The sequence below is a fragment of the Anopheles darlingi genome, chromosome 2 (assembly GCF_943734745.1).
Source record: "Anopheles darlingi chromosome 2, idAnoDarlMG_H_01, whole genome shotgun sequence".
In the NCBI taxonomy this organism is placed as follows: domain Eukaryota; kingdom Metazoa; phylum Arthropoda; class Insecta; order Diptera; family Culicidae; genus Anopheles; species Anopheles darlingi.
This window is the reverse complement of record NC_064874.1, coordinates 44,229,403-44,241,902: the sequence shown is the minus strand read 5'-3', so window position 1 is coordinate 44,241,902 and position 12,500 is coordinate 44,229,403. Positions and strand designations below refer to the sequence as shown.

At 52.2% G+C, this 12,500-nt stretch overlaps 1 protein-coding gene across 9 annotated transcripts in view; it reads left to right on the top strand.

Annotated features, from left to right (window-relative positions):
- The first annotated feature begins 149 nt into the window (after positions 1-149).
- The window catches only part of LOC125949239 (uncharacterized), an 87,882-nt gene continuing 75,531 nt past the window's right edge, over positions 150-12,500 (top strand). For 6 of the 9 annotated variants that reach the window (XR_007468656.1, XM_049676075.1, XM_049676071.1 and 3 more), the window contains exons 1-2: positions 426-514; positions 12,258-12,500. The exon at positions 12,258-12,500 is cut by the window's right edge and continues 1,040 nt beyond it. The gene's annotated coding sequence lies outside the window, so the exon portion shown is untranslated. Of the gene's footprint in view, positions 173-425; positions 515-10,522; positions 10,614-11,086; positions 11,161-12,254 lie in introns of those variants that run through there. The other 3 variants (XM_049676073.1, XM_049676074.1, XM_049676072.1) reach the window with 3 other exon arrangements.

Here is a 12,500-nt window from a genome sequence, read left to right as displayed (position 1 = left end):
CAGAGGCGTCATGGAGTGTCACAGCCTCACGCGAAAACCGTCCGCGTGTTGATGGTGTTGGTGTGATAAGGAGCCGCTCCCAAGCGTGTGCCGATATAAACGGGATACGAGGGCGCACACGACCAACTGGAAACTGACCCTTTTTGCGAGCGGCCAGAGAGCACCAATGAGGGTGTGTGTGTGTGTGCGCGAATGGGAGACGGTCGCGGTGCCGCCGTTCGCTTTTTCCAGCTTTCATCCTTTAGACGCCTTGAGACACACATTGACTTGCACGGTTGGCGAATGGGTGTGCGTGTGTGTGCGTCTGTACGATGGTGTTAGTGTGTAGCGGATGGGTGTGCGACGGAAGGAGGGGGTGTGGATTGGATTTGGGGCGTTTTGGGTAGAGCCTGGCACTGGCACAAGAGAGCAAACGAACCGTTCGGCCGTGCCAGAGTCGTCTGAGTGCCGAGTTAGTGTGGTCGAGCGAAGCAGGACTAGTGTAAGGACTTCTCGACCGCTGTCGGTAGTGTCGGTTAGTAGACCCAATTCCCAAGCACAGTAGCAACGGGGGGAGGGGAAGTGGGTTTGGAGGGGGGGGGAGGGGATGTGCTGATGAAAGTGTGTTTGCAGTGGGTTGGTGGAGTTGGAGTTAGTTGGTGAAGTCATGTCATGATGAACAAGAGAAAAGTATTTCCATTTCCAACGGATCTGCGCTTAAGCCTAAGGTGCGTCGTCGTGGTGTCCATCGAGCTTCACATCCGAATCGGAGATCGGATAAGTTGGCAGACCACCAACTTCCCTCCCTTCCCGTGCTAATACGCCCGACTGGGCGGAGTAATGCAGGCAAGAGAAAAAAGGGCTTTTCCTGCGAGTGTGTGTATCTGCGGTGCTGTTTGCTGGTGCTACCGATGTGCGATGTGTGTGATGTGTGCATCGATATGTGTAATCGTGGCCAAATGGAATGGTGTGGTGCCCGCATGGCACCATGCCCTGTTTTCTTTTCTCTTCTCGCGAGCAAGTGAAACAAACCCCCCACGAGCTGGGCTACCAACCGCTGAACCGTTCGTCAACCGTTCAACCAAGCTGCAGTGTACGTAATACACGGCACGGACGGTATGGGCGGAGCCGTCGTGACTAGCCGCGTAGACCGCGACGCGAGAGTGTTCAGGGAAAAGCGCTCGGAAAATCTTCGCCATCGTCGCCGTGCCCCGCGATGAAAGGATCTTCGCCCTTCCCCAACCGCAACGTTGAAGGACCGTCCACCGTCCGTCCATCCGTCCGTCCATTGTTCGAGCGGCCGTGAAGCGATGGGCGAAAGCACCAATTTCTAGGCCAAACCCTGAACCGAACACCGATGCAATTGGGGTGGGCCAGATGGGTGGAAGGGAGTAGGGTAGGGGAGACAGGGATGCTGATGATCACTCGATTCGCTCCCGAGACGGGCGTGTGCCGTAGCAAAAACCGTTGTTGAGCGTTGTGCAGGCATCGAGCGAGAGCAGAAGCAGAAGCAGCAGCAGCAGCATGATTTTCAGCATCGGACCGAAAAGGACGATCTACAACAGGACAGCGAATTGGTGGCGCGCGAACGGGATGGCGATGCCTGGAGAGAGCGCAGATACCGAGGGCAAAAAAGGCAATGCCAGCGTGGTGAGAGCAACGAGAGAGAGAGAGAGAGAGCAGAATTACCGAGAGAGCGTCGTTCCGTAGCGCAGGGCTTTGCTGCTGCTGCTGCTCTGTGGCTATGGCCCGCAGCAGCAGCAGCAGCAGCAGCACCAGGATCGTCGTGAGCATCATGAGAAAGATGCCAGCTACCAAATGGGTGGCCCCAATTGACGATGACAAAGCTACAGCAACGCATTCGAGTAGTTTCACTAATTTGTGGTCAATTCCATCGCAATTTGTCTGTGATGAAGAGGGCGAGTTTAGACCGCGAGTCAGGTCGGGTTTTGGGGTGGCATAAAGACCGACAAGGGGCGTACTACAGTCAGTACAGTGCTGCCGCAGTTGTGCGTGCGTCGTCTGGGTGTAGTCGCTATTCTGCGCCCGTGCGCCCCCCTCCCTATTCCGTGCCCTTTAGCCTCTCCGCCTTGGGTGGCTTTTTGTTGTTCTTGTCCACGAAGGACACACGCAAAAAAAAGAAAAGAAACAGAAACATCTCCTATCACTCTTCCTCTCACACAGTACGGTACTCGTCTCCTCTTAAATCCGACCCCACCTTGAGCCACGCCGGATTGCCACGCTGGCATGACTGGCAGCCGCTGGTTGGGTGTATTATCTCTTCTTTGTCCGGGGGAAGGGGGGGGGGGGACCAGCCATCAAGGCAGGACTTCTTGACTGTCTACCGCCAGTCCAGCGACCATATTTCATGCTCCTGTGGGAACTGAGAGGTGCGAGGTGGGAACACACTCCTTTGGTCCTTTTGTGAAGTGTCACCAAAGAGAGCTCTAGAACTCGAAGAACCAACGTTCGGCCGTTCCGTTGCCGTGGCAGTGACTGAGGCAGTCATGATTTACTTCAATGCCTACTTAGCGCAACGTACTGCTCCTCCAACACCAGGTAGTTATCAGTCATCACCGTGTAATGGTTCGGGGAGGAAAAGATGACCATCAGGATCCGTGCGGCGGGTTGATGGCTTGGCAATAATCGTTGGCAGTGGGTTATCCCCACTGCGGGGGTCATTATCACGCAGTGGATCACAAGCCTATCACTTGCCTACCAATGCTGTGGTATGTAGCATTTCTTACAACAACAACTCGTCAAGACATTTGCAAATGACGGATCCGATCTAGTGTGCCATCGCACAATGATCGTTGATCCCCGTTTGCTATCGGTCCACCGTTTGCTAGTTCCAACAGATTGCGCCATTACCTAACAAGATGTTTGTGTGTTTTTTGTCCGATCCGCATACCCGTGACCTACCAAGCCGCTTTCAGCTCTGCTCAGCTTCCACCGTACGGGGTACGGGTTTATGTAATTCGATTCTACGCCCCACCCCGCCCGAAAACGCCCTTATCAGCCCGCATTAGCGACGCGGTAAGCTCCAAATTCCGATCAGCTAAGGTGTGAGTGCACGGTACAGTGTCACGGTGCGACAGGAAAAGTCCAGGGCCAGGAGGAAAGCAGGACGGTTAACCTCTACCCTCCCTCATTCCTCTCTATACCATCGAGGGTGGTTCCGTGTGTCGCGTGCCCGTGCCCGTGCCCGTGTGTGTGTGTGTCAATGTTGCGCGAGAGGTGACACGCCAAAAAACCAGAAATCCCAATTGGCAACGAAGCAAATTGCTGACAACTCCCTTTCATCTGTCAGCTTTGAGCGCCGTGCTGGCGGTGCGGTGTGTGGTGTGGTGTGGGGAGTCTCAATAGAGTTCAAGTGTGTGCGCGCAAACAGGGACAGGGACAGAACAGAGAGGGATAGTGATAGTGCTAGAAAGAGATAAGAGGAGAGAGAGGCAAAAAGAGAAAGAGAAAACGATAAAGTTAGAGAGAGAGAGTGGCCAGTGAAGCTGCGCGTGAGAATCAAACAACCTCGCACATACACACAACACACATACACACACACACAAACACACACACAGACACACAAGAGAATGAAAGGCATTCAAAAACGGACGTCCAGTAGTCGGACCAACGGAGCTGCAAGATGATAATGAGACGCGAGACGCCCCGAAACGGGTTGCCCTTTGTGGCTCGGGTGTGAGGGGGCGCTCCAGCGCCAGGATCGCAATGCTCAAGGTGGCCGCACCGAAAAATGTGTCACGGACTGTACCACCTGCTCCACCTAACCGTCCCTCTTCTCAAGAATACTGCGTTCTGCGAGATGGGATGAGAGTTCTCCTTTGCTGAAGGCTCCGGGAGAATGCCAAAGAAAGAAAGAGAGATAAAGAGCGCGAGAGAGAGAGAGAGAGAGAGAGAAAGAGAGAAAGAAAAAAAAGAGCGTGAGAGAGAAGGATAAGGCGCCTCCATCCATCCATCCATCCATCCATCGACGCTCGCCCGACCATCGTAGGAGGCAGCGGCCGGAGCGGAGCGGTGAAACAAAGATGGATGCGTTGTGCGCCTGCTGCGTGCTGCTGGATTGCGACGAGTTTTGTTTGTAGTACCCCGAGTGTATGTGTGTGTGTGTGTGTGTTTGTGCGCGAGAGGTAACATTAGTGTGAGCCCGTGTGCGTCCATGCGTGTGTATGTGCGTGCGTGTGCGTGCGTGTATACAGTGTCATGTTGTGGGGCGCGGTGGTTTATGTCCGCGCCGCCACCGTTGACCATGGCCATAGCCCGTGAGGATTTCTGTTTCTTTTATCTCCGATTTTTCTGCGGGGGAATTTTGTTTCAACAAGACAAAAGGCGAAGGTGTTTCGGGTGTGCGCGGTATGTTGAGAGGAGTCCCCCCCCAGAGAGACCGAGAAATAGAGAAAAAGAGAGAGAGAAAGAGTGACAAAACATGGCCATGACAGTTGGCCACCAGTCCCTGCTGGTGCACACGCAGTTAACGCACTCCAGCATTCAGGCAGGCACACCCATTGGCGTTGGCCAAGCTGTTTGGGGTACAGCTGGTGGTGACGAGGAAAGGGAGGGGGCGGGAAGGGTGGCCACCACTGGTGAAAAAGGGGAACAACGACAAAGGAGTGTCTGGCGATGGCGACGACGTTTTCGCACATCGTAAGAAGATTGCATAATTTTCCACCAACACTCCTGGGCGGTGGGCGCGCCTGGTTCCCTTACCTTACGGACCCAACAGCAGCAGCAGTAGTAGCAGTAGCAGCAGCAGGAGCAGAGGACGAGTCAACAGTCCTTTCCTCCTTCCCCTTGCCACGCCTTTCCCCTTGGGGATGCTAGGTGTTGGTTTTTCTGTTGATTTTTACCGTGCTTCTTTGCCACTGGTTTTGAGGTGAGGCCTTTACGTCTCTCTCTCTCTTTCTCTCTCTTTTTCTCTCTCTGGTGTGCTTAGCAGCAGCACTACCAGAGGAGCACAGGAAAGGAGAAGCGTTTGGAACAGCAGAAGTTTGGACAACTCCGTGCTCCGTGTCCGCTGCGTCCGCTTCGTCATGCCAAGTCATGCTGAAAGTTTTTAAGGAAAAGAACCAGGGGGAAACTCCGCAAGAAAAGAAACCGTGAGAAGCGTCAGAGAAAGTAGCGCGATGATGATGATGATGGGTGCGGCGTCCTTTGCGCTTGGTGATTGTCTTGGCAAGATTATCAACCCGGACAGCTAATCAATCGATCTTGCTAACGTGATACGTAACGGGGGGCCCCCCACCGTTGACACTAACGCTGAATGGTGAACGTTTGTGGTGTGGTCTCAATGATGTAACCTAATCATGAGTGGTCGACACGCTGCCTCTTTTTCTGCTTCTTTCTACTACAGTGTCACGGATCGTTTGCTTGTGTTTTGCTGGGGTCCTGATAAGATCCACGCGACCACCTGAAGACGCTCCACGCGGTCGCCTGAAGCACTGATGGCACTCAGCACATGGCACACTACTCGTCCGCCATTCCCGGTACGGTGCGGAAATCGAAATGTCAGAAGTGACAAATTGCCTCCCACAGCGGAGACAGAGTCCATCCGTGCTCGGTACCACCGGTACCGCCACCTGCAGCCCTTTTTTGTCAATCAATCGTAATCGTATGGCCTGGTTGGTCTTCTGGCCGACCGATCTGGCCGACCAACCGACCGACGTTCATGCAAATCCCACGCGTCAGTCAAGACCTTACACACACACACACACTCGGCAGATGGTGCTGCTCGAGGTGCCCGTGCCCATACCGTGGTAAAGGCGTTAAAGAATGGAAGACGAATAGGAAGAGAAGATGCGAATGTGTTGTGTCCTTCGGTTTCGGTAATGTTTGATGTTTCTGGAGTGCTGTTGACGGAATGTCGTCGTCGTCCTTTCGGAACGCGTTGACAGCTGCCATTTCGCTCGCGTCACGGACTCAATGATGATGATGGTGATGCTGGGGTTGAGGCTTTCTACCATTCCATCGACTTCATAATTTGAACACACTTCTGGAGGTGTGCCAGAATGGGATTTCGATTATCGGGGAGTAAAAAGAAACACACAAACGGAACATTCCGCAATGGTTTCTATTTAAAGAGCTCGAAGACGCACAACGTGATGAATTGCGCCTTTGACCCCTTTTTTTTTGGGGCCTTTGGATGGGTCCTCATGGTTGCTCTGTGTTCTAGAGTGCACTCTTCGTCAATGGTCTTCGTGCTTAGCTCTTCCTCTCTTTTTCTGTTTTGCTCACTCCGGATCTGAAGGATCATGGGTAGGAGTAGGGAAGATGCCAACCCTCACTCATCATCCTCACTCCGGAGCGTGTCAGGATCGGATCAGGTTTTATGGTCACAGTGGGCTACGACGGGGGCTGCCACCGGTGCTCGGGTGCCATCTTTCTCATTTACTTAACGGGCACATTGGATTGTTTACGATCGCCCCGGGACATCGATACGTCCGCCGATAGGTTCCACCGAAGAGAAAGAGAGAGAGAGAGAGCGAGAGAGCCTATCGGGTTGCAATGGTAAACAGGAACGGGGACACACAAACGCACCACACCAACACTCGTATCTCGTGAAGCGATGCTATCGTTCCTAATTCTCCCCTTCCCAAAAACCGCGTCAAGGTACGCTAGGCACCGGTGATAATGGTGTTTTATCACCTTCCGGTAGTGCGGTAGCCCATTGGAGGCCATATGCACCAAGTCTACGAGGATGTCGATTACGGGAATGGTGTAGCCCGGTGCTAACCAGCTATACCCCGATATCCCGGTACATATTGGTGTTGGTTCGTGTGTGTGTGTGTGTTTGTGTGTGTATCGGAAACACTCGACGGTTGTTGTCGTCGTTCGGGAGCTGCTTTGCTTCTGTGATGGTCCAACTGATGGTCCGGACAGTGACGGCGAACGAGAGTGAGTGAGCAATTGACTGAAGGACATACTGTTTGCGAACGAAGGGACACAACAAAAGTGATGAAATTGTCGTTTGCCCCTTCTGCCACAAGGAGCTCTACGCCGCGATGCCATCTTCGCCATTGGCTTTGGCTATGGATGGGGTTTCCGCTGCCTAAACGGAACCGATTCCGCTTCGAGAGGACGCAAAACGTAAACGAAGAATCGTAAAGAGCGGCGGCATCAAGCACCACGAAGCTCCTTCAATAGTGTCCCAAGGAAGTGTCCCAGTTGCCCTCGGATGATGAGGGTGAAAACGGGAGTGGTGGGTCGGGGATGATCATTCAGACAAATCACGGTTCAACAACTATGAACAGCGAGCTAAGAGCGATGGCGGCTGCGACAGAAGTCCGTTTGCTTTGCAATTACCGTTTTTTTTTCTTCCCGTGACATCGGGCCGTAACCGTGATCGATTGGTCGCACTATTGTTAGGCAGCAAATGGTCGCTATTGCTACATTCCGGTGGAGGGAAAAGTGTTTTCGAGCGAAGTGATTTGGGGTTGCGATAGTCAAGTTGTTGGGGTAGGGGGATGCTTTGGATGCTTTGAATGTTTCGCTCGAATTGACCTCGATGACCATTTTTCAATCGTTCTCCGCGGTTTTTAGTTGGAAAATGGAAGTGTTTCAAACAGAATTGCATTTTTTCCAATAAAAAAAAAATTAAAGCTATTCTTTTACTTGATGTACGCTGATGAAACGCTGAAACCGGTTGTTAGGCCGCTTTTTTCCATCGGTAACCGGCCTGCTTTGTTGCAAGGCAGGCACAGTACTTATGTCGCTTTCACACCGGAAGCGTTTTTGACGCAAAAATGCGCGGTTCTGTCGGAAAAAAACGTTTGTAACACATCAACATATATGAAAGTGTTCACAGAGTAGAAATCGCCGGAAAGTTAGTGGTTTTTTTGGCTCTTCGCAAAAGCTACGAATTGTAGCAGGTTCTAAATCGACTGCAGCAAGAAACGAATCAAATAAACCGGCGTTGCACTTTGATTTTACCATTTTGTTTTGACATGAAATGTGCTTAAATCCCTGTAATCATTGCTTGTGCGTGTAGATTAAACTATTTATCATGCTTTCCCAAGGACGAATCATGGTTTTGGTGTGGTGCTATTTTTCGTGATTTTCGATTCATTTTCGCTTGCAATCTCAGTGTGCAGCAGCGAATTTAAGCTTTTGTGTAAAAAAAAAAACGCAATCTTTCGTGTGTTATAAAACGCCTCGTGTGTGAAAGCGGCTTTAGGTTTCGAGGCAAAGCCCGCCCTCCGTGCTTTCTCCCATGCCATGGGGTGCACACCGGGAGCAGATGGTGGCCGCTTATTTTATTGGGAACGTGTGTTACGTAATAGATATAATGTTATTCCGTTAGCGAAGTTTCCAGCGGAGCCAGAGTGTTGGGTGGGAGGGGTAGACAGGCAGGCAGGAGGTCACGGAAAGAGCCTACACCGTTCCACCTCGTCCCGGTCGCACCGTCTCTCTCTCTCTATGTTTCTCTCGCTTTCTCTATCTTGCTCACTTCTCACTCACTCTCCACATTCTCTCACTCCATCTCACTTGCTCTGGTGGTGGTGATGCGTTGTCCAAGCGTCGGAGAGCGTCTTAGCGTCGCGAAATAGTGAGCTGGTGTAAGTGCTGGCCAGAAAGGGATTCATCGGTTGTACCAAGGGGGTTGGGGGTGACAGGCTTTGCAGTAACAGCATCAGCAGCACCACACCAGCGGTGACATCTGACTGTATGGGCCCGTGGGAACTTGGGTTGAAGCGGGGAACATCCCCGTCCCCCCCTCCACCACCCCCTTCGAAACCGTTTGTTACAGTCACATTCAGTCGTGGGGAGGGGGCGAGGGCATCGAAACAAAACGGACTGATTCATTACTTAATGTAAACTTTTCGAAGCAAACGCCGCTCCGACCTCCTCATTACACATTGCTGCTGCTGCTGCTGCTCCGTAACATCGTGCAGTGAAGCGGAGCGAAGAAAGATAATAAGTCATTCCAATCGGTGACAGCGGCAGCAGCCGGTAAACCGGAGTGCGGAGACCCCGTGGACCGGCCCTTGGCAGCATGTGTCCGTGTCCGTCGGTGGTCGCTCTCCGATGCGAGGCACCCAAATGGAGGCGCCCGGATGGAGGCGCCTGGTTAATTATTCCATCAAACGAGATTGAAGTGAATCCGTGCGAGAAAGCGCCGGGATGTTGATGGATGTATGTACGGTTCTGCGTTTTGCGGCTCACAGAGTGCTAGCGTGTGTGTGTGTGTGGTTGCCGGATACGGATTGCCTCCGTCGCTGAGCTTGATAAATGATAGTCTTGGATTGGGCTGGGCGCTTTGCTTCACTTTGAGGCTCGATTACGCGCGAGCATCACACACACACACACACACATACATACACGTGAGCGCCCAGAGCAGGGGATTAATGAGACAAAATGGGGACAACAGTGGGTTTTGTGTTGGGGAAGAGGTGGAGCGGGAGGGGCTCTGGTACAAACGATACAATTCACAATATTGCTCCGTCGTCGTCGTCGTCTCTGGTGATGTAAGCGAAAGGATAACTTTAAAACATGCGCTACACTATGCCCCCTCCCTCCCTCTGGTTCCTGCTCCCCAGTCGGCTTGGCAAATGGGATGGCATAAAGGCCTGTCTCTCTGCAAACTCCGACTGTCGCTGCAAAGGACGCTACCGAACGTGGTGGTGCTGGTAGATGCCTTTCCCTTGTCCTCCAAATCCTCGATGATAAACGGTCGGTGAGCGAGTCGCGAGAACCGCCGCAAACCGTTAGTTGGGTGTGCCAAGTAGTAACAATCCTCTAATAGCAGCACTCTGTATTGTGCGGCTGAGTTATGCGTGCTCCGTAAGCGCTGAAGTATCTGGAGCATTCCTAATGCTTCTAGCTTCTTGTGTATTGTTCGGTGGTGCGCACTGAAGACGACTTGAACCTGTTGGTGGTTGTGTGGAGAGGAGGGTCGTGCGTTTGTTAGAGCCTGATCAGCGATCAACAGAGAGAGATGCATGCGCACACACACACACACACACACTCATACTGGCTACAGCCCGTGTCGTGTATGGTGTGATCTAACTAGATAATTGAGGAATGGAATGATGATGATCACAAGATCCAAGCGTGCATGTAGAAATGGCCGCAAATGGCTCGACCAAGACGCGGCACAGTAAACGGGTGTATGTCTGTCTGTCTGTCTGTCTGTCTGTGTGGTAGCAGGCTGATGCCGATGCTTCATGGCGCGGAAGGTGATCCAAGCAAGCATCGCCAGGCGTTTCGGTTTGCGTGAACGTCGTACGATTGCTAACCAGCCACCGCTAGTAGGCATTGGAAGCTGTGTAAACGCACCAGCAAGAGAGAGAGAGAGATAGAGAGAAAGAGAAAGAGAGAAAGAAAGAAAGAGAAAACGATACGATAGAAAGAAAGAAAAAGAGAAAAAGAACGAGAGAGACAGAGAGAGTGAGAGAGGGCTGCAAGAGATCTGGCACAATTCAATTGAGGTTTAGCGAGCGGAGGACATTCCCGCTTTGGAGACGATTCTGTTTGGTTTTCGGTGTTAACCGATGGATCAGCAGCATACAGTGATCGTCGAGGTGAAAGAGAACGAGGACACTAACGGCGACAACTGTAGTAACTGCCGCTACCAGTGCAGTAGTATTAGCAATCTGGGCGCATAAACCGCGTGCCGCCGATTGGTGACTAGTGACGCGAACGGAACGCGAGAGGTCCGATAAATGTGGCACGACCAAGGTCCAAGGGGCACCGCAACGGTTGCAGCATTGCTGTCGGGGAATTGTATCGTATGTTCGTACAATTGTGCAACGTCCTTGCTCAGTGTGTCAAATTGTTTCTGTTCCCCGGTGGCCCCAAGTATCGGTTATCGGCTCTGCGCTGATGGAAGTGAACCCAAAGAAGAGGGTCCAAAAGGTCGGGCCACAATCGGGGATCGCGTTGCATGTGTGTTCGACATGCAGTGTCACACCCAGTGTGTGTGTGTATCAGGTGTCGGTTTTGCGTTACTTGCGGCGTGAAGGACAACGAACGAAAGCAAGTTTCGTCCCAGAAACGCGACGTGACGACGAAAATCGAGGGCGGCTCAACTACCGGAACCGTGAAAAGTGAACTATTCGTGTCCGTGCGTGTCCCGTGCGTGTCTCGTATACACACACGCCAACCCATCCCTCATCAGTGCCAGCGCTAGTGGCCATCGTTTGCGGATTCTGTTTCCGCACGGATACATCTGTATGGTGACGCCCTGTTTAACACACTGACAGGACGCGTAGTACAATGCGCGATGCGTGAGAGAGAGAGAGAGAGAGAGAGGGAGAGGGAGAGAGAGAAAGAGAAAAGGAGAAGGAGAGAAAGGGAAGAGACTAAACGCAAGGGAAGGATGTCTCACGGGGATCTTCTCTTCGGCCTTCGAAGAGAAGAGGTCTTGCTGGATTCTGCTCGGAATGGATGTGCTGCTCTCATGCAGTAGCTCTCAGTTTTGTCTCTCAATTCAAACTCCCTCCCCTCACCCCACAATCTTTTCATCGTCGCCTTTTAGCGGGCCCATCGGTGCGTAAAACGGAATAGAGAGGGCCAGGGGCCGAATGCCGAGGATTGAAACACATGCTGGTAGCCGCTTTGGTTTCGCTCCCTGTTTATGCTACCAATTTCCCACAAAGCTCTCCAGCTCTCTCGCTCTTTCTCGTTATCCATGTGTGGTTTACTGTTACTACTGTTACTACTACTACTACTACTACTGCTGCTACTAGTTCAACTACTACTGCCACGCTGGTTAACGTGCGTTAGCGGCTGCTGATAAACATCCAGCAGCTAGCGGATCGCAACGCTCTCTGTTCCGCGCGAGTGATGCGCGTGTCCTTTTCGGTTCCCCTCCTGGCCGTTATCACCGTTATCAGCATCGTGACTCTGTGTGTGTGTGTGTGTGTGTGTGTGTGTGTGTGTGTGTGTGTGTGTGTGTGCCTGTGTACGTTAGCGTTGTTCGTTATCAGTGATTTTTGCTACTCTTTTGTGTGCGCTAGGCGCACGACGTTCGCCAAAGGAATGTCACCTCACCAACACATCGGAACGGGGATCGTGTTCGTGCTTGCTATCTGCTTGTGATATCCTTGCCTCACACTCCACGATCACACCCAACAATGTGCAAAAAAAAACGTCGTTTCCTTTGGGGTTTGGGAGGGGAAGGGGTGGATGGCGAGGGTGTTGTGTGAGGAGCTGGATAGAAAGGTTTCGGTTGGGGTCGGGATCTGGGGTATGAGTTGAATTAAGTTGTGTGTGCGTGCTTGGCAGAAGAAGAAAAAAAATGATAATGATTGGTTAATTTACAGCAGCAGCAGCAGTAGCAGCAGCCGCATGAACCAAGAGGCCAAGGCAAGAACACCCGAAAAAAAAGAGAGGACCAAAAAACTCTCGGTCTGCCGGTCTGGCCCCGGTTTTGCAGTGAGACAGCAGAAACATAAGTAAGCCCCACACAATAATACAAAGCGGCATTAGCGGCGACCGGTCCCTGTGGTGCTTTTTGGGTGGTGAATCGTCGGATCGAAAGGAAAGGTCGCGTGAGGAATGGTGTGAGG